Source organism: Thunnus maccoyii, chromosome 8 (genome assembly GCF_910596095.1).
Source record: "Thunnus maccoyii chromosome 8, fThuMac1.1, whole genome shotgun sequence".
Lineage (NCBI taxonomy): Eukaryota > Metazoa > Chordata > Actinopteri > Scombriformes > Scombridae > Thunnus > Thunnus maccoyii.
The window spans coordinates 13,818,555-13,838,110 of record NC_056540.1 but is presented as its reverse complement, the minus strand read 5'-3'; positions in this window follow the sequence as shown (position 1 = coordinate 13,838,110).

Here is a 19,556-nt window from a genome sequence, read left to right as displayed (position 1 = left end):
AATCGCCAGAAGAAAACGTTGGCATTGAATGTTTCTGCAAACCACAGAAACGTTGAATATATATATTTCAACACGTGAAATACGTATCATCTCAACACTTCTACAAACGTAGCATATTAACATCTCTTCTCATTGAATAATGATGTTTTGTGGTGTGACAACGCTGTGGTTAAGGTCTGGTTAGGTTTAGGCACAAAGACCACTTGGTTAGGGTTAGGGAAAGATCATGGTTTGGGATAAAATAAAATAAAATAAAAAAAAAAAACAGCCGATGTCTCACTAAAAACACCCAGTTTTCTCGCCAGAAAAATGGCTGCAAATGTCCTGACATCTCGCTAAAAACACCTGCTTTTGTCGGTTGAAACGGGAAGTGGGCATTGGTTTTGAAGTGGTCTCGAACTGTACTCTCTGCTGACTTCCAACTTGCTGCCAAGAAAGTTACTAACCATCCACCAGCCCCTCCTCCTCTTAGTAGGAAAGATCAGCTCATATAGATTGCATGTGAACCACGTCACTTGAGAAATGTTGAGATGATACGTATTTTGGAAATGTTGATATGATACGTTTTGATGAAATGTTGATATGATATGTTTTGTTGACATTTTGATATGATATGTATTGTAGAAACGTTGAGATGATACGTTTTGTTGACATTTTGATATGATATGTATTGTTGAAATGTTAATATGCTACGTATTTCACGTGGTGAAACGTAGATATTCATCGTTTCTGTGGTTTGCAGAAATGTAAACTGCCAACGTTTTATTCTGGCAACCAGGCTGTGTTTCCTCATTGTGTGGAAGCTGGTGCTAGAGTGTAGGGTAACGTTAGAGGTAGCGTTACATTTGCTAATGCAATGGTTTATTCTAAAAGCCTGTAATGTCAAGAGTGGAAACTGTTGGAAATTACAAACAATAAAGCATAAATCTAACCCCTTTGTTGCATGTCCAAGTATGTACTAAGCTCAGCAGCCAAACAGGGTTATGTTAAAATGTTAATGGGGTGGACAAAATATTAGGAACACTTTTCAATATAATGCACTCCAGAAAACATAAAGTTGAATTATCATCTTCTGACAATGTCCAAAAAAACTGAAGATGTATAAGCTTCGTAAAAGTAGAATTTATGGCAGAGCTGTTGTATTGGCTTGCATTAGATTGCACAGGTGTTCATAATTAAGTGCTCGGCGAGTGTATAATCCTATAGAACTAGCTCTACAATGCAATGCAAGAACAATTATTTGATTTATTTTTATTTTTAGAGTGTTTTGTTTTGAAATTAGACTGCTGGAAATATGAAAAAAGTCAGCTGGACATAGTGTTTTTATGCTCGCGGAGTCAACATTAATCTAACTGGCTTGCTAAAGGTGATAAAAATCTAGTACTGGTAGGTGACAAATGAAAAATTAGCATGACCCCTTTACTCAGAATGGCCAAAAGTATGAAAACAAGACCCAGTTTAAAAAAATACTGGAATTTTCCTTCCTTTTAGTGAAAGCTGCATTCCCTAGTCAGACATGATCACAATAGCTTAGTTAGAGATTTTTTCCCTGAATCATTATGATTTTCCGGATACAGATGCTCCACTGGGCTGGAACCATTTTGCCTCGTTGTGGTCACCCCACCATCAGCAAACCACACACACAAATCTGGCTTCATTTAAGAAGTGAAACAGATCCCTTCTTGTTGAGATTTTAATGTGTCTCTTATCCTCTTGAGAGGATCTCCTGGGAATGGGAAGAGAAAACCATAGCTGTGTATCACAAGCACCATTTATGGTGAGCACTATTTTTAGCGAAAAGATTTCTGCAGTGTCGCCACATCGCATCCGTAAGGAGCGAGGCTTGGGCACCACACCGCTGCAACCCCTAAAACAGCCTGAGTAATGATAGATGAAAAACTGCCTCTCTCTTGGGACAGCGAGTGTCCTCCAACACAAGTTCAAAGGAAAAAGCTTTTTGATTTGGTGATCTAGTTTGCTCTATATGAGACTTAAAACCCTTCTACCTTTGTCAGCTAAGGCAAATATTTAAACCGAAACCTATGATCCTGGTCAAAAAGACATCAGATCCGTATGTGACAGAAATAGAAAGTTAAAAAATGTAGGTCTTAACAGTCTGTATTTAGCTTCAGACTAAGAAGAGATATGAGTTTGGATGTGAAACTACCTCCAGTAGCTCATATAAAAAGGCCGTTAGATTCTTAATGCCTCAGTAGAGAATAAAATAGCAAAAACCTGGAAGGGGACTGTAACATAATGAATTTGTCAGGGATATAGTGGCCATTCTTCCTCTCCTCCTCTCTGCACCCGGACCCATATCTCTTCCTCCCAGCCCACATTGAATAGGGGCACAGCATGAAATCTCTCAGTTTGAAATCCAATGCCCCTCTTCCTGTCTTTAAAAACCAGATCCGCTTTGGATGGCATTTCACCTAGCACTTAGCATGATCAGAATCCTAATAGCCCAATGAAATTCAATGAATCTGTTTTTGCATATCAAATATACACAACATCAAGCCGTAGCCTGGCCTGGCCTGGCCCAGTTGACCTTTGTGGCCTATCCCACAGAACCATCTGAACCTGCTTTCCCCACAGATCAATAGCCTCAGATCCTGGCCCTGGCCTACAGTCAGCCTTACAGTCTTTATAGACAGTCGATACCCAACTTCCTCTTCTTGGATGCAAAGTAACATTAAATCTTCAATCAAAGAACATCACTGCCACCGCTAACCGCCCTCAATTATCTGGCAGGGTTGCCTGCAGGCCTTGCATTTCCCACAACAGCTTTCTTTAACATGAGACAGGTCTGACAGCATGATTACAGCCTTTGTATTAGAAAATAACCGCAAAGCCTGTGTGGAATCAAAAGTGGAAGAATTACCCAGCTTATCAGATATTAGGCGACAAGAAAAGACTGTTATTCACACACAGAATAATGGAGGCATGATGTAAAAACCAAGCAAACAGGATTTAACCTTTCATACAATACATATAAGGATTAAACAGTATTATATGAGGTTTGAAAGAGACTGTAGTTTACTTTCCTCGTACATTATAAATCCAAGGTGATAACTGTTGTTATTGTGTAACATGGAAGATGTCTGGAACTATACATCAAGGCACTGGATCATTTCTGCCGAGCTCGACAACTGGAATAGAAAGATGAAATATGCAATTTATCTCTTTCATCTGAAAAAATATCCAAACTCTACTGGGAGAGGTCTTGTTGCCTGCAGCACATCTCCATAAATATCTGAGACCAACATGTTTTTCTGCTCACTCATCTAATTTTAGATGACTGACATTTCTGAGTTTAATACACTCGGGAACACTCGGAAATTAATGGAAATGTGGCTGACTAACAACGGGACTTACGATCTTTCTCCTGAGGTTCACATCTTTTGTGATTTGTATATTTGTTAATCATGACGGCAAGAAAGGGTATTCCCAGGATTATGCTACAGTACACTGTCAATTGTCAAAAAAGACAGATTTACAGTCATTTGCAAATGCTTAGAGCTTGAGAAAATGTTACAACAGCTCAAACTAGTTTTTCCACATTTATGATTTTTTTTAAGAGGTTAACAGCAATAATCTTTACATTCTAGTGCCACAAATACAGGGGCCCAATTTTCCCATTGGTGTCACTTTTGGTAAAAAAAAAATTCATAGATATTTATGTTAAAGTGGGCAATTTTCCTTTTTTAAACCACATTGTGCTCTGAGCTGTGATTAAACCTACATACTGTGCTCTTTCACGAGGAGCCTGCAGGGACATTGTTAGAGCAATGGGAATTTACAGCCGCGGAGTACATTTAGGGTCTTACTCTGGCCTGATTCTGCCAAGTCCAATGTGTGGAAATACCAATGGAACAGATTACAAATGAATTCAGGGGAAGAAATGACAAAATCACAGTGAATGTCATCAACATCAACCCCCGCAGAAAATTGGGAGCGATACCCTGCATAGTGGGACTTCCTTGCTAGAGTGAAACTGCGGGGACAGGAAGACACAAACACTCATGTGCACACATACAGATGCAGATGCAGGCACTTTACAGAAACTATAATTATCAACAGGTAAAATGAACATGTGTACAGATCAGTTATGGGACACATGCCCTCTTTAAATTATGCGTTTTGGACACCTTGACTTCCTTGACTAATTGGTTACCATGACCATACTGTCCTCTACTTGAGCGGCTTGTCTACTAATCACAGGATTGGTGGTTCAATCCGCAGCTTCTCCTTTCTGCATGTCAAAATGTCCTTGGGCAAAATACTGAACTCCAAATTGCTCGCAATGGTCAGGCAGCACCTTGCATGGTAGCTTGCTGCCATTGGTGTGTGTGTGTGTGTGAATGGCTGAATGAGCGGCAAAAAAGCTGCAAAGTGCTTTGGACAAAAGTACTATTGTCATGGTTTTGAAATTCAGTCTACTCATTTTTTCATTTTGGTTGTTTGTACATATATGTTCTAATTCTGCTGTCATTTCAGACCCTGCCACTCCCACCTGCCTGCCTTTCCTGCCGGTAGAATCACCTCACCTGCTCATCCTCTCCTCTCACCTTTTCCCCATTCCCTCATTAGCTCCATAGTATATTTACCAGTCCATTTCCACTAGTTCTCTGCCAGATTGTCTTTGTGCTATGTGCTTTTGCTTTCCAGCCCTCTGATTATTGCCTGCCTGTTTTTTTTAACCTGATTTAGTTTTGACCCTGCCTGTGTATTTTGAATTCTGCCTTGGCCTGACCCCTTTGAACTTTGTTTCACTGCCTGGATTTTTGTATCCTTGTATTTTTCTCTTTACTTTTTACATCTGCCTGCAGAGTCATGCTCTTGGGTCCCTTTTGTCTTTGAACTGTGACAGAACAATCTGGCCAGTTATGAACTGACTCTTGAGACTTTAAGACAAGAGATGGAGGCACATGCTAGTGCTTTATGCCAACACAAACAATAATTCATTGCTATTGTGAGGGCTCTCTAGGAATCCTCTGCATGCCATGACAAGCATCTGGAGGCTCTTCATGACCAGATTCAGCAGCTCACTCTGCTCAGTCAACCGCTGGCTGCTGCATCGTCTACCAGTCCTCCTGTTCATGTCATCTCCAGTCCGGAACCTTGTGTATCCCACCGAGAATGCTACACCGGTGAGCCCAGCAGCTGCCAACCTTTTTTGACTCAGACGTTTTCAGCAGAATTAAGGAAGGTGTTCAATCACACAGCTTTGGGCCAGGAGGCAGCGAGGGGGCTGCTTAACCTGTGACGGGGGGAACAACGGGTAGCTGACTATGACTAGGCAATCACCACTGAAAGTAAGTGGAAGTCTCCCTCTCCGTATGATGCCTTTTATCATGGCTTGGCTGATAAAATTAAAGACCCAGCATCTACCCAGCAAGCTAGATGCTCTCATTGAACTGACTATTCATATTGATGCAGCTAGGAATGACCCATCTCTCCCCTGAGGAACACCGTCAGCGTCACATGGAGAATTGCTGCATGTATGATGGCCAACAGGGACACTTGGTCACCTCCTTCCCAGTAAAAGAAAAAGCTCATCAGTAATCCAGAGGGTGCTGATGGGCCAGGCTTGACTTGCTGAAATGCCCTCTTGACCATTAATCCATGTGCAGTTCCTCCTGGATGGCCACACACACACACCCCATGTCATTCTTCATCAACTCAGGGTAGATGCCAACTTTCTGGATTATAAATTGGCTCATAAATTCAACATCCTGCAGAAACTCCTGGAGTCCCCCATTCAGGCCAACGCTCTTGACGGCCATTTCCTCATCTCAGAGAGGTAGGCCATGGAAAAATACATCAGTGAGTCTCTGGCAGCTGGCATCATTCGTCCTTCTTCATCCCCTGCAGGAGCAAGGTTCTTTTTTTGTGGACAAGAAGGATGTGATCCTGTGTCCCTGCGTTGATTATCGAGGACTTGACGACATTATGGTGAAAAACGGGAACTCCCTCCCACTCATTTCATCTGCTTTTGAACTGCTCCTAGTTTCCAGTGTTTTCACCATACTGGATCTTAGAATTGCTTATCATTTGGTCTGCATCCGGGAGGGGGACAAATTTTCATTTCACTCTCTCCTACCCAGGTTCCAAGAAGGCCATACCTGACGCCCTCTCTCGCCAGTTTCAGAAGGAGGAGAACCCTGCGGAGACTGAGGAGACCCTTCCCCCTTCCTGTGTGATTGGAGCTCTGATCTGGGACATTGAAGTTAAGGTCAAACAGTCTCATTCTGATGTTTCTGCACCCAGTAACTATCCAGATAGCTGCCTATATATCCCAGCTCATCTCCGCTCCCAGGTCCTTCAGTGGGGGCACTTCTCTCATCTGGCCTGTCACCTTGAGGTGCAGCACACCCTGGACCTCCTCCGTCAGTGGTTCTGGTGGACCTCCATGGAGGAGGACACACAAGAGTTTGTGGCTGCTTGTTCCATTTGCTCCCAACACAAGTCTTCCCATCAAAGCCCTGTGGGTCACCTCCAACCCCTGCCAGTACCTCATCAACTCTGGTCCCATATATCCCTGGATTTCATCTGCCCCACTCTGAAGCTAACAGTCATTCTGTCAAATGTGGCTTTACCAAGTCTGCACACTTCATTCTTCTGCCAGAGCTCCCCACTGCCAAAGAGACAGATGAACTGTTGTCACACCATGTTTTCCACCTGCATGGCCTCCCCAGAGACATTGTCTCTGATCGGGTGCCCCAGTTCACCTTCTGTTTCTGGAAGGCATTTTGCAGATTGTTGAGGGCTTCGGCCAGCATGTCCTCTGGGTTCCATCTGCAGTCCAACAGCCTTCCTGCTTGGCCAAGCAGCTGTTGGCCTCTTACTCTCACTGACCAGTGAGAGCACCAGTGTCCCCTCCGTCCAGGCTTTAATCAGATGCTGCCACTGCACTTGGCTCAGGGCCCACTCCACTCTTCTCCTCTGAGAGATATCACCTGGTCAGCAGGTTTGGCTTTCCACTCGGGACATGCCTTTGGGATTGGAGTCCCGATTCATTGCCCCATTCCCATCTCCAAAGTCATTAATCCTGCAGCGGTGTGCCTGTGCTTTCCACACTCCTTGAGGATCCATCCCTCCCTCCATGTCTCCCGCATTAAACCAGTCACAGAAAGCCCTCTGCAGCCCGCCTCCAGACCCCCACCTCCCACCTGGCTCATTGATGGAGAGCTGGCACATACTGTCAAGTACTTGGTGGACAGGGAAGGCTACAGTCCTGAAGAGCAATCTTGTGTCCCTGCTCACAGCATCCTGGACCCAGAGCTCATCTCTGCATTCCTTCAGTCCCATCCTGACCAGTGTGGTGGGATGTCAGGAGCCATTCCTTGAGGGGTCTGTCATAGTTTTGAAATTCAGACTGCTCATTTATTCAGTTTGGTTGTTCATGTTCTAATTCTGCTGTCATTTCAGACCCTGCCACTCCCACCTGCCCTTCCCACCAGTAGAATCACCTCACCTGCTCATCCTCCCCACTCACCTGTTCCCCATTCCCTCATTAGCTCCCTAGTATATTTACCGGTCCATTTCCACACCCTCTGCCAGGTTGTCTTTGTGCTATGTGTCTTTATTTTCCAGCGCTCTGATAATGCCTGTCTGTTATTTGATCCTGATCTAGTTTTGACTCTGCCTGTGTATTTCAGATTCTGCCTCAGCCTGACCCCCTTGTAGTTTGTTTTACTACCTGGATTTTTGTATCCTTGTATTTTTCTAAGTAGAGATGCTTTACTTTTTATATCTGCCTCCTGAGTTGTGCTCTTGGGTTCCTTTTGTCTTTGAACAGTGACAGCTATATAAATACAGCCATCTACTTCAAACTCTTCTTTAAACTATTTACAGGAATCATCCAGATTCCATAAAAACATAGATTCTCACTTATGTCTGGGGGTCTCTAGCTATGCACATAGTTAGGGCTTGAGCCCCACAGGGGCGTAGACCCTCTTGTATCTGTTCTGTTTCTTTCTTTCTTTCTTTCTTTCTTTCTTTCTTTCTTTCTTTCTTTATTATCTAGCCACTTCAGACCTAAATTTGACCCCCTAAACATGTTCAAAAACTCACCAAATTTGAAAAAATCACGCACATCAGGTCTGATGAAAAATTTGATAAAATGTAAAAATTATCCCCCAAAGTGCTAAAATGTGCGGCCCGTAGAAAGATTGAACCAAAACTCAATTATTCATCTCAACAAGACCTACAAATCATATGCTGACACCCCTGACCTAAATCCAACAGGAAGTCCACAATACACCCATGAAAGTATGACTCTGTGCCAATTTTGGACCCCAATCAAACGCTATCTCCTCCTAGGGCGTTGATGGTATCGGCTTCAAACTTTGATACATGACTTATCACACTGTGCTGAACAAAGGTTATTAAAAACTTTGTAATAACTTGAACGGTTTAGATTTTGTAAGCCCCGAAAGTTGTTGTGCCACATCGCTCTTTACAATGTAAACCAATGGGGAGGGAATCTTTTGGCATGGACTTTGTGTCAAACAAAAGGTTCTGATGTCTAAACTATAAGTCTGACCACTTTGAAACCTGTGTCAATGGATTAACGACGAAATTTCCTACAAAAAAATGTGATTTTTAATGTAGGATTTGGCCAAGTCATGGGATTTATGAGGATATTTCACAAGAGGAGTGACATTCTCCTCTCCAACTGAGAGGGAGAGAGAGAGAATGGGAGGGGGGGATGGGTAGAGTAAGACCTGTCAGCCCAGGTCTGAAAACATCTACATCCCTGTGACAAAAGCCCTTGGACTGCGCCACACTCCAGTTACTTAGTGTTTCTACACATCCGACAGCAGTGTTCAATCCTTACTTTTTTTTCAAGGAGTACATGTGCTCCTAAATGAAAAAAATTAGGAGCACACATATAACTTTAGGAGCACACTGAAAAATGTTCAAGTAACAGTTTCTTAAAGAAAACAATTCATTACATACATATTTACAATTTATCGCATACATATTGTAACTCTTTGTGTGTTTGTGTGCGTGTGTGTGTGTAAATCACAATTTATGTTGTTTTTAGGGGTGCTCGATTATGGCAAAAATCATAATCACGATTATCTTGTTCAATATTGAGATCACGATTATTTAACACAATTACTTTTTGACTGTCATTTTTGCCAATTGCCAATGTTCATATATGCATATATTTTTTCCCACTTGGCTATTACACATGCTATCATATATTGTACTAATGATCAAGAAAGACTGTAGCCTATATGAGGGAAGACTGGAGTTCCGGAGCACAGCATTAAAACTTTAATGGACCTGCCAAGAGAGTGGAGCAGCAGTTTTGTTTTGTAGTTTATTAGACAGACAGGAATAATGTGTAGGATTTAATCATTGGTTCACGGTCTGAAGCGGAGGGTGGCAGTAATGCACCTAATACGCTGGTTGCCAACTGCTGTTATAAACCAAAAAGAGGAGAGTAAAATATTTTTCCAAACAGAGTGGTACATCCTGTCAGCCGAGGGATTTCCTATCTAACACAGCACCTCCTCTACGGACTATTTCACTCTGTTGGTCCTGGTGTTTGTTCCGCAGGTTTCACTTCACTCAGCTGGCCGACAGACTCGCTGCTTCTTCCCAATTTAACCTGAATAACAAACCGGGGCTCGGTGGTCTGGTTGGATCCAAACAGAGAGCTGGGTCTAGCTGAGAGGCTATCAGAAGCTAACTGGTCGTGCTTCTTTCCGGTCATGCCAATGCTCCGCTAGCCTCCCAGCTGAGGTTAGTCCTGGATGTACCACTCTGTTTAGGGAAAAATAACTTCTTCTTTTTGGTTTATGCCGGTGGTTGGCAACCAGCGTATTAGGTGCATTACTGTCACCTTCTGCTCCGAAGTGTGGACCAGAGAATAAATCCTATACATTTATCCTGCCTGTCTCATAAACTCAAAGAAAACTCTACTGCTCCACTCACTTGGCAGGTTCATTAAAGTTTTAATGCTGAGCTACTGAACTCCAGTCTTCCTAAGTTCTTCCTTCATATACTGTCTTTCTTGATCATAGTATAATCTATGATTGCATGCATAATAGCCTCCTCAGCCAGCTGGTAAAAATATGTGCATATATCAGTATTGGCATCGGCAATCGGCCACAATGAGTTGGAAATATCAGCATATCGGATATCGACAAAAATCCAATGTCGTGCAATTTAAGTGAATGGGCGCAAAACTTGCATGATTTTGATGACACAGGTGTGAGCAAGGCAGCCATGTCTCACCCTGCCAGAAATTCTCATCCTCACACTGTTGAGATTTAATGTTTCGCCATGACAGAGGAAGTTGCTAGAACTTTATTAGGGCCTGAGCCCCAAAGGTGCGAAGACCCTACTGTATTTCGAGTGTTTGTTTCCTTCTTCTTCTTCTTCTTCTTCTTCTTCTTCTTCTTCTTCTTCTTCTTCTTCTTTCTTTATTATTACACCACTTCAACCCTTGATTTGACCCCCTAAACATGCTCAAAAACTCACCAAATTTGGCACGCACATCAGGTCTGGTGAAAAATTTGCTAAAATGTAAAAACTATCCTCCAAAGTGCCAAAATGTGCTCTATAGCACCACCTATATCTCTAATATGGCCGCCACAGCCCGTAGGAATGTCGTAGAGAGATCGAACCAAAACTCAATTATTCGTCTCATCAAGACCTACAAATCATACACTGACACCCCTGACCTAAATCCAATCCAATCCAACAGGAAGTCCGCAATATGCCCATGAAAGTATGACTTTGAGCCAATTTGGACCCCGATCAAACGCTATCGCCTCCTAGGACGTTAACGGTATTGGCTTCAAACTTTAATACATGACTTAACACACTGTTATGTTATGAAAAACTTTGTAATAACTCGAATGGTTTAGATATTACAAGCCCTGAAAGTTGGAGTGCCACATCGCACTTTACAAAGTAAACAAATGGGGAGGCAATCTCTGGGCATGGACTTTGTGCCAAACTGAGGCGTCTGACGTCTAAACTATAAGTCAGACCACTTCCAAACCTGTATCAATGGATTTGCGACGAAAATTCCTACTGTAATATGATTTTTAATGTAAGATTTGGCCATAGTCATGGGATTTTTGAGGATATTTCACAAGAAGAGTGCTCTGAAATCCTGCTCTCCAGCTGAGAGGGAGAAGGAAGGAAGAAAATGGGGGGATGGGTGTCACAGTTAAATGCAGCTCATTTTTGAAGGATACAGCAGAAAGGTCTATATACATACAGTACATCATATACAAACTTTGTATGAAGTTTGGTGTTATTATCATTTATTTTACAATAATTATGAGTCTTATATGTATAACACACAGAGCCCACAAATTTACAATTAACAGTCATACATTTACAGTTGTTGAAATTCTACAATGAATGTGTAAACTAAAATACATACTGACTTGTGCATCTGTCCAGGAGCACAAACAAAAGTGATGGCGGGACACAATTACCTCGAGTTCCCCACACGACTATGCTCTATACACTGTCGGCATGTCTGTCCACATCCAACAAATACAGAAACATCAGCATACAACATCTTACAATTTGTAGGTATCCATTACTCTTAAATGTGTATCATTTGATATTTCGTATCAACAGTCACATTTTACATGATATTTACCTTCAGAAACAGTCCATAATAACCTGAAAATATTGCATGCTCACATCGTGGTAAACAAGATGGCTTTTCTCCTCCGGTTCTCTCTCTAAACTGTTTCCCAACATCCTTTTCCCTCACAGGAGTTTTCCAAGTTTAGACAGTGCCATCTGGTGGTCACGTTTTCCCACCTGGCTACAAATGAACCTGCCAAGTGGGTGGAGTAGCAGTTTTGGGGTTTTTTTGAGTTTATTAGACAGACAGGATTGATGTGTAGGATTTAATATTTGGTCTACAGTCCGAAGTGGAGGGTGGTGGTAATGTGCCTAATATGCTATAATTTAGCTATCGTTGAAGCTTGTGGCCATGGTGTGGCGTTGAGTTTTGATGTTTTGCCATGACAGAGGAAATTGCTATAACTTTAGTGCAAATGCTCCAGTCTGCCCCAAACTTTACATGTTTGATAAGAGTTCCGGCCTGAATACGTCCACATGACAATATTCCTTGAGTGACGCAAACTGGCTGAATAACGCCCCCTACAAAATTGCAGCAGCGGCCAAAACAGTAGACAAAGGAAGTGATGGTTATCTCCTTCTTGCACTGTCTGAAAACAGCCCGGGTCTGAAGACATCTACATGCCCGTGATAGAAGCCCTTCGACTGCGCCGTGGCCCGACGTGCGCAAGGGCGCGAAGGCCCGTTCAACCCTGCTTGTAGCTTTAATTTTGTTTTGATTTGTCCCAGTTTTGGAGATATCTGCCACTGAGATTTCGGCAGCCGTGAACACAATGAGATGGAGATGAATGGAGCCTCATTTAGTGTTCACAGCATTGAAAAATTACATTTAAAAATGAAACAGTCACGTCTCTTTTTGAAGTCACTGTCAGTTATGTCTCAGTTATTCTGAGTGATCCACAGACCTCACTGTGAACAATTTTCCTTCTACTGAAGAAATAGCCGCCATGAAACGGTTGACAGTGAGATCTGTGGCCTATTCAGGTTAATGGGGACACTGCTTCTGAAAAGAGAGACATGAGAAATTGATTTTAAATGATGCTGTGACAAAATGTCATCCACCTCAATGGCGGAAATCTCAGAAATATTTTCCTTTTGCAATTTGGGTGAACCGACTCTTTGATTTCTGGTAGTCCAAGATTATTTAAGACACATTACAACATTTGTGATATCATACTTTTGAGAAAATCTTTGCTTGTTTGCAATTCTGTACGCTATAACAAAAATAAGTTTAAAAAAATGGTAATTTACATTCAGTGTCGAGTTTATACATCCAGTAGATCAATCATCTATTCTATATGTTGTATTTCATTATAGTAATATTTTGTCCAACTCATTTATATCAGAAAAATATTAGAAACAACTCAGAGTGGAACAAAATATTATTCAAAGAGGTAGGATTTATTGCAGGGCTGGCAACTGAGTGTATTGATTTATTAATACCAACTTGAAGGCCAAATCTTTATGGGGCTTCCCTCAGTAGGGAGTCCTGGGTAGTCAGAAGACCTGTTCTCATCATTACACACACACACACACACACACACACACACACACACAGTAGTGAATAAACTCTGATGTGTGTTCTCTTGTCCTAGGTCACTTTTGGGGACATTACATAGACTTACATTCACGCACCGGACCCACAATTGTGGCAATTTAAGAGCCATCTCTTCTAACCTAACCCTAACCATAACCACTACTTGCCTTAACCCAACCCTTACTTGAACCTTAACCACTGACCCACAAATCAGTGTTTTACCAATTGTGGACACAGCTTTTGTCCCCAGTTGGACAAGCTGTCCCCAGTCAACTGGTCTTTAGTCTGAAATCTGTCCCTGCAAGTAGCCTATTACAGACCCCCCCAACACACATACTGCAGTGACAGGTGTCAGTCAATAGTGCTGACTTCAGCAGGCATTGAATCCACTGTGAGTCTACTTTTGCACTTTGTTGGCGCCCTATCTCCTCCCTCAGCTGGCTGCACTGGCGCCAGCACTGAGGTACAGCAACGGACATACAATCATTCACCTCCTCAGAGCGCTCAGACAACTACTGTCAGCATTACAGTTAGTTATCATGTGCAACTCTACACATTCTTGGATATTCTTCAAAACCCCTCTGGGATCCATTCAGCCTCCTGTACTGCAAAACAAGGTTCTGAATCCAGGTGCAAAGCTCCTAATGAGGCAAAATCCATCCAGGGGTTGTGAGTGAGGAGTGGAGGAGAGCGAGCTAGGTATACCTCCATACCCATGCTCTCCTTGGCTCCCTGTGGGAGTCCAAAAGTGGGTGAAGAAAGGGAAGAAAATGAGGGTACAATAGAAAAACCAGTCTCCTGTCTTGTTATGAGGTCAGTCAAGTGAACTTGAAGCTCCAGCAGCATTTGTGCAGGTGTACTTACTGGTTTTTGTTTTTTTTTTGTATACGCTTTCTCTCGGCAGCTGTAAGAAGGCTGATTTACAGCCAAAGTGTCTTCTACTTGTCATTTTCTCCCTCATTACCTTATCTCTTTCTCAAGGACTGCTCTGGAGAATATACAGGCTCAAGTAAGCTGTTCTGACCGGAAATCCCATTGCTCATAAATCACCTCCCTGGGCTACTGATCAGCGCTATTTCACCACAGCATAAGGAGCATACAGTGGTGTGTGCAGCTGAGCAGGGCAGCGGCTTCTATAAATCAAAGGAAGAGTACAGAGTATATTGCAAGGGATAAAATACTGTGGGACACTGTATCATAAATCTGGAAAATAATCACTGATTGTCTGTTAGCTGTGATATCAGACAATGAATATAGCAAGACAGGTAAACAGTTATAAAGTTATGGGAGAATGGACAAGGACTTACTAACCTTCTTTTATAACCTGAAATTATGGCATGAACCTTTTATAATTTGAATTTTATAATGGATTTTGTCAGTACGATATTATACAGGAGTGAAGACGGAAGATTTCACACTTCTGTTGAGCCAAATTTTGTACAGTCAAAATGTGCTGTACTCAGCTAATGTGTTGGCCTATTAGATAATCAGTAGGGGAACATTGTGTTAATTCCTTCCAACATTTTCCCAGTGCTGTGCAATTAGAATTGCATGCCCCAACCATACCTTGAGGTGTCGTTGCTTTATAAAACATCCACAAATAGCTTCAGAGGACTTTTCCTTATGTGTAACCCTTTTTAGTGTATAAGCGAGATAAAGACTCAGTTGGCTGTTAATTTCTTTCATGCCTTTTAACAAGGGCCTGCGGAGAAACCCTGCTCTGAATGCATTACAGAGCTATTACTGTGTAAGGGAAATAATCTCAGTATTAAATTTGAGCATTCAATTTGACTCCAAGGCGATGGAGGGGGTTCAGGTTTAATTAAAACAAATCCTTCGCACAACTTGTGCAATGTGAGCGTCTAAGTCGCTGATAGACCAAAAATCATTGTTGGAGGATTCACAGAATCTGCTGAATTTTTTGTAATTGAAATCGGTTTCATTTTAGAGCGAATCAGCCATCATTGCTGGGAGGTGACCATGTGGCACACAAACCCACAGTGAGGAAGATTCTCTCTCAGTCTGCCACAATCCATTGAATGTAATCCAATCTATTTTCAGTAATCTGTTGTCTTTAAAGGATGGGGGGACACAGCAAAACACAACAGAAGCCACATATTAATGCCAAATACATCTATTTTCCAGCTACACTCATTAAACAGCCTTCTTTTCTCTGGAGAAACAATTATTTAAATGTCACCTTCCAACGCAGGACTGCAGGATGTATTTTTAAAAGGGTATCATACTGAATTTTTGCTAAGATTTGTGCATTATGCATGTAAGAAACCCCTCATATTACACATGGAGTACCAGATTAATCCTTCCAGAGATTAAATGTTGCACACAGATGGTGGGCATGTTGTATCGTCCGCTGACCTGCTGCCATTGCTCTGTGATTACAAACAGTGCACTGAACATATCTGCTCAGATGACTTAAAAGCATATCAGGCCTGGAAATATGAAATTCAGGGGGAAAATACATCATATGGATATTCTAGTGTTTTCAGTGGTGAGTTTAAAAAAACACACAGTTTATCAGGTGAATTTATGACCTCAGATCAACAGCAATAATGAACATGGAGAATTAATAATACAGAGTTCATCCAAAAACATGTGGAGCCTGTGGAAAAAAATATAGATTATTTAATATAGACTTGCAAACAACAGATTTTTAGCCATAATAACGGCTTGGCTCTAAGGATGGTAATGGCAGTCTGTCAATCCACCACTTTGGTCCAGACTGAAATATTTTAACAACTGTTAGGTACAGCTTCAGATAGCCACTTGCTTGGCTGTAGCCTTTTGTCTTGCTAACACTGTGGACACTGGGATCATGTCCTCTATATTTTTCTGGCATATTGGGGCTTCTAGGTATCATTCAACAGTTGAAATTTACACATGGTGTGTATTTTACAGGCAGAGTTCAGTGGACTTTTGAGTACAATAAAATTTGAAGCCAATAAAGGACCAACAAAAAAAGCTCAGTATTTCCACAATCAATTTTCTTATTCTTGGTAGTTTGGAAAAGAAACAACATTTAGACATATTAAGTGTACATAAAGTGTACTGACTTTCTTTTTGGTGTCTGATCAAAATCTTCTGAGGGGGTTTGGGCTGTAGGTTGTCATTGGGTACCTCAGATTTCTAAAATCCTGGCTAAAACCTTCTGTACTCTGTTCTTTTTGTTCTGTTCAAGACTTGTATAGTGTTGATGCTAATATAGTGCAGCAGTGTAGGACCAATAAACGGCTGTTGGTGAGTTTAGAAGTGTAAACAAAACAAAGCCGAGCAGATGCTGTTTCTCCTGTAGCTGTGAAAGCGTTAAGACCCCTGCACTCTCATTAATCTCTATTGGTCTGTGTCACCGCTTAGAAAGAAAGGCGAGATTACTCCCATCCTTGGCCTCAGACTCTCATTTAGCCACATACTTCAAACCATTATTCAGCCATCATAGGAAAGCCACAAAACAAATGGTATTTACCTCAAAGGCCATATTACCTCAGGCGGGAGGGGAAGGAAGCCAGGAGACGGGAAAAGGAAGTGGGATATAAACAAGAGTTTGAAACTAATCATAGCACATTCACTTCTTCTGGAAGTATCAGGCTGTCATCTGTCATCCGAGAACATGAAAAACGGCTGAAATGAGCTGGAGAAGGATTTGACACAGATGTCTGACATCACCATCTAATCCTTCACTACACTCTGGAAATGCCACGATGGGATGGACTTGATTGCCATGGCAACAAACTCAGAAATAACCCTGCAGACCCTGAAAGCCTGGGTGATTGGTTTTGATTTTGATTGTGGTATTAAATCACAGCCTGCTTCTGCACCAAAGAATGACTGATTCTCAAATTAGGGCGCTGTTAATTAGTCACCCTCATGGAGACGGCCTGCAGTCTATCACAGTCCACAATCAAGAGCTTACTTGCTCGTGTGGTTTTAACCTACAAGCTTCTTACACAGCTCAACCAAAGTTTAGCCTCAAGAGTAACACTGATTAAATCTGCTCTAGTCTCCACAGCTCTGTCTGTCGTTTGTTTTAATGCCACAAAGTCTGTTTTTGCTGGATGAAATATCAACATCTGCTTAGTAGTTTTTTTTTAAGCTACAAGAGGTCCGGCACAAGAAAGTGAAGTCAAGGTGAAAGGAGGAAAGACGAGTGTGTTAAGGGCAGGGTGTAAGCGGTTGGTGATACTGAGCTGCCCTGGAAAACACAGTGTGTGTGCGTGTGTGTGTGTGTGTACTGTATGTGTGATAAATCCACAGTTTGGGTGCCAGCCATGAGTCAGGGACAAGTCCGCTGTGTGATTAACTTTAGATAAAGGAGACTACAGACCCAGCCAACCTGGATCACAGCTCCTCGAGGAAATAGAGACGCGACTCACATACAGGATGAAGATAATCCCGTTCTCTACAGGATTGCTGTTATTTTCAGGAAAATAAGATACAAGGAGTGTTTAGAAATCCATGTTTCAATATTAGGGCAGACGACTTGCAGAACTGTTACTAAAACACAATAAAAGAAAACACTCTCTGCATTCCTAAGATATAGATCACTTTTAGACCTCTTATTAGGGCCTGAGCCCCAAAGGGGCAAAGACCCTATTGTATTTCATGTGTTTGTTTCGTTTTTCTTCTTCTTCTTCTTCTTATTAGGGCCTGAGCCCCGAAGGGGTGAAGACACTATTGTATTTCATGTGTTTGTTTCTTTCTTCTTCTTCTTCTTATTCTTTCATTAACCCTTAATTTGACCCCCTAAACATGCTCAAAAACTCACCAAATTTGGCACGTACATCAGGTCTGGTGAAAAATTTGATAAAATGTAAAAATTATCCCCCAAAGTGCCAAAATGTGCTCTATGGCGCCACCTATGTATCTAATGTGGCCGCCACAGCCCGTAGGAATGTCATAGAGAGATCGAACCAAAACTCAATTATTTGTCTCATCAAGACCTACAAATCATACACTGACACCCCTGACCTAAATCCAACAGGAAGTCTGCAATATACCCATCAAAGTACGACTTTGCGCCAATTTTGGACCCCCAAGAAACACTATCTCTTCCTAAGGCGTTAATGGTATTGGCTTCAAACTTGAATACATGACTTATGACACTGTGCTGAACAAAATTGTTAAAAAGTTTGTAATAACTCGAACGGTTTAGATCTTGTAAGCCCTGAAAGTTGTAGTGCCATATCACACCTTACAATGTAAACCAATGGGGAGGCAATCTCCAGGCATGGACTTTGTGTCAAACAAATGGTTCTGATGTCTAAACTATAAGTCTGACCACTTTGAAACCTGTATCAATGGATTTGCGACGAAATTTCCTACAAAAGAATGTGATTTTTAATGTTGGATTTGGCCAAAGTCATGGGATTTATGAGGATATTTCACAAGAAGAGTGACATTCTCCTCTCCAACTGAGAAGGAGAGAGAGAGAATAGGAGGGGGGGGATGGTTGTGGGGGTTGAATGGAGCTCATTGAGTGAGGGTGACAGTTTAGTGATAAAGTGCTACAGAAAAATAAAATCAAAACTAAAATTTGTAGCTCTGTACTGCAGTTTTTCCTTTATTAGGGCCCAAGCACCTAATGGTTTGTTCACACTCTCCATTCAAATATATGAGTATTTTTCTGTGTCCAGCTGCAGTTACTTATTGTCTCTACACACCTGACAGTACACATTTCAATCAAACTTTGACCAGGTCATGTGGGTTAAAAGTCTTTACTTTTCTAAAAATAAACTAAACTAAAATAAATAAAAATTAGGAAATTAATTTGTTTTACACACAAACTCATCAAGAGTTTTGTTTACTAATTGAAATTCAAGTGAATGGGCCCAAAACTTGCATCATTTTGATGCCACAGGTGTGAGCAAGACAGATATGTCTCACCCTGCAGAAAATTCTCGCACCGTTGAGATTTAATGCTTCGCCATGACAGAGGAAGTTGCTATAACTTTATTGTACATGCTCCAGTCTGCACCAAACTATATGATAAGAGTCCCGGCCTGAACACGTCTACATGACAATATTCCATTAGTGATGCAAACTGGCTGAATAGTGCCCCCTACAAAATTGCAGCAAAGCAGCCCCAGCAGCAGGCAAAACAGTGGACAAAGGAGGTGATGTTTTTCTCCTTCTTGCATTGTCTGAAGACATCTACATGCCCGTGACAGAAGACCTTCAATTTCGTCGTGGCCCAACGTGCGTGGAGGCGCGAGGGCCAGTTGAACGCTGCTTGCAGCTTTAATTATATATGCAACACACTTATGGCAACATCATCTTGAGGCCTAATGAGCTACAATCTATAAACACTGTATCCACATTTAAAGCTCAAAACATTCCTGTTTTCTCAGGCCTATGAACAGTGTGTGTGCGTTTA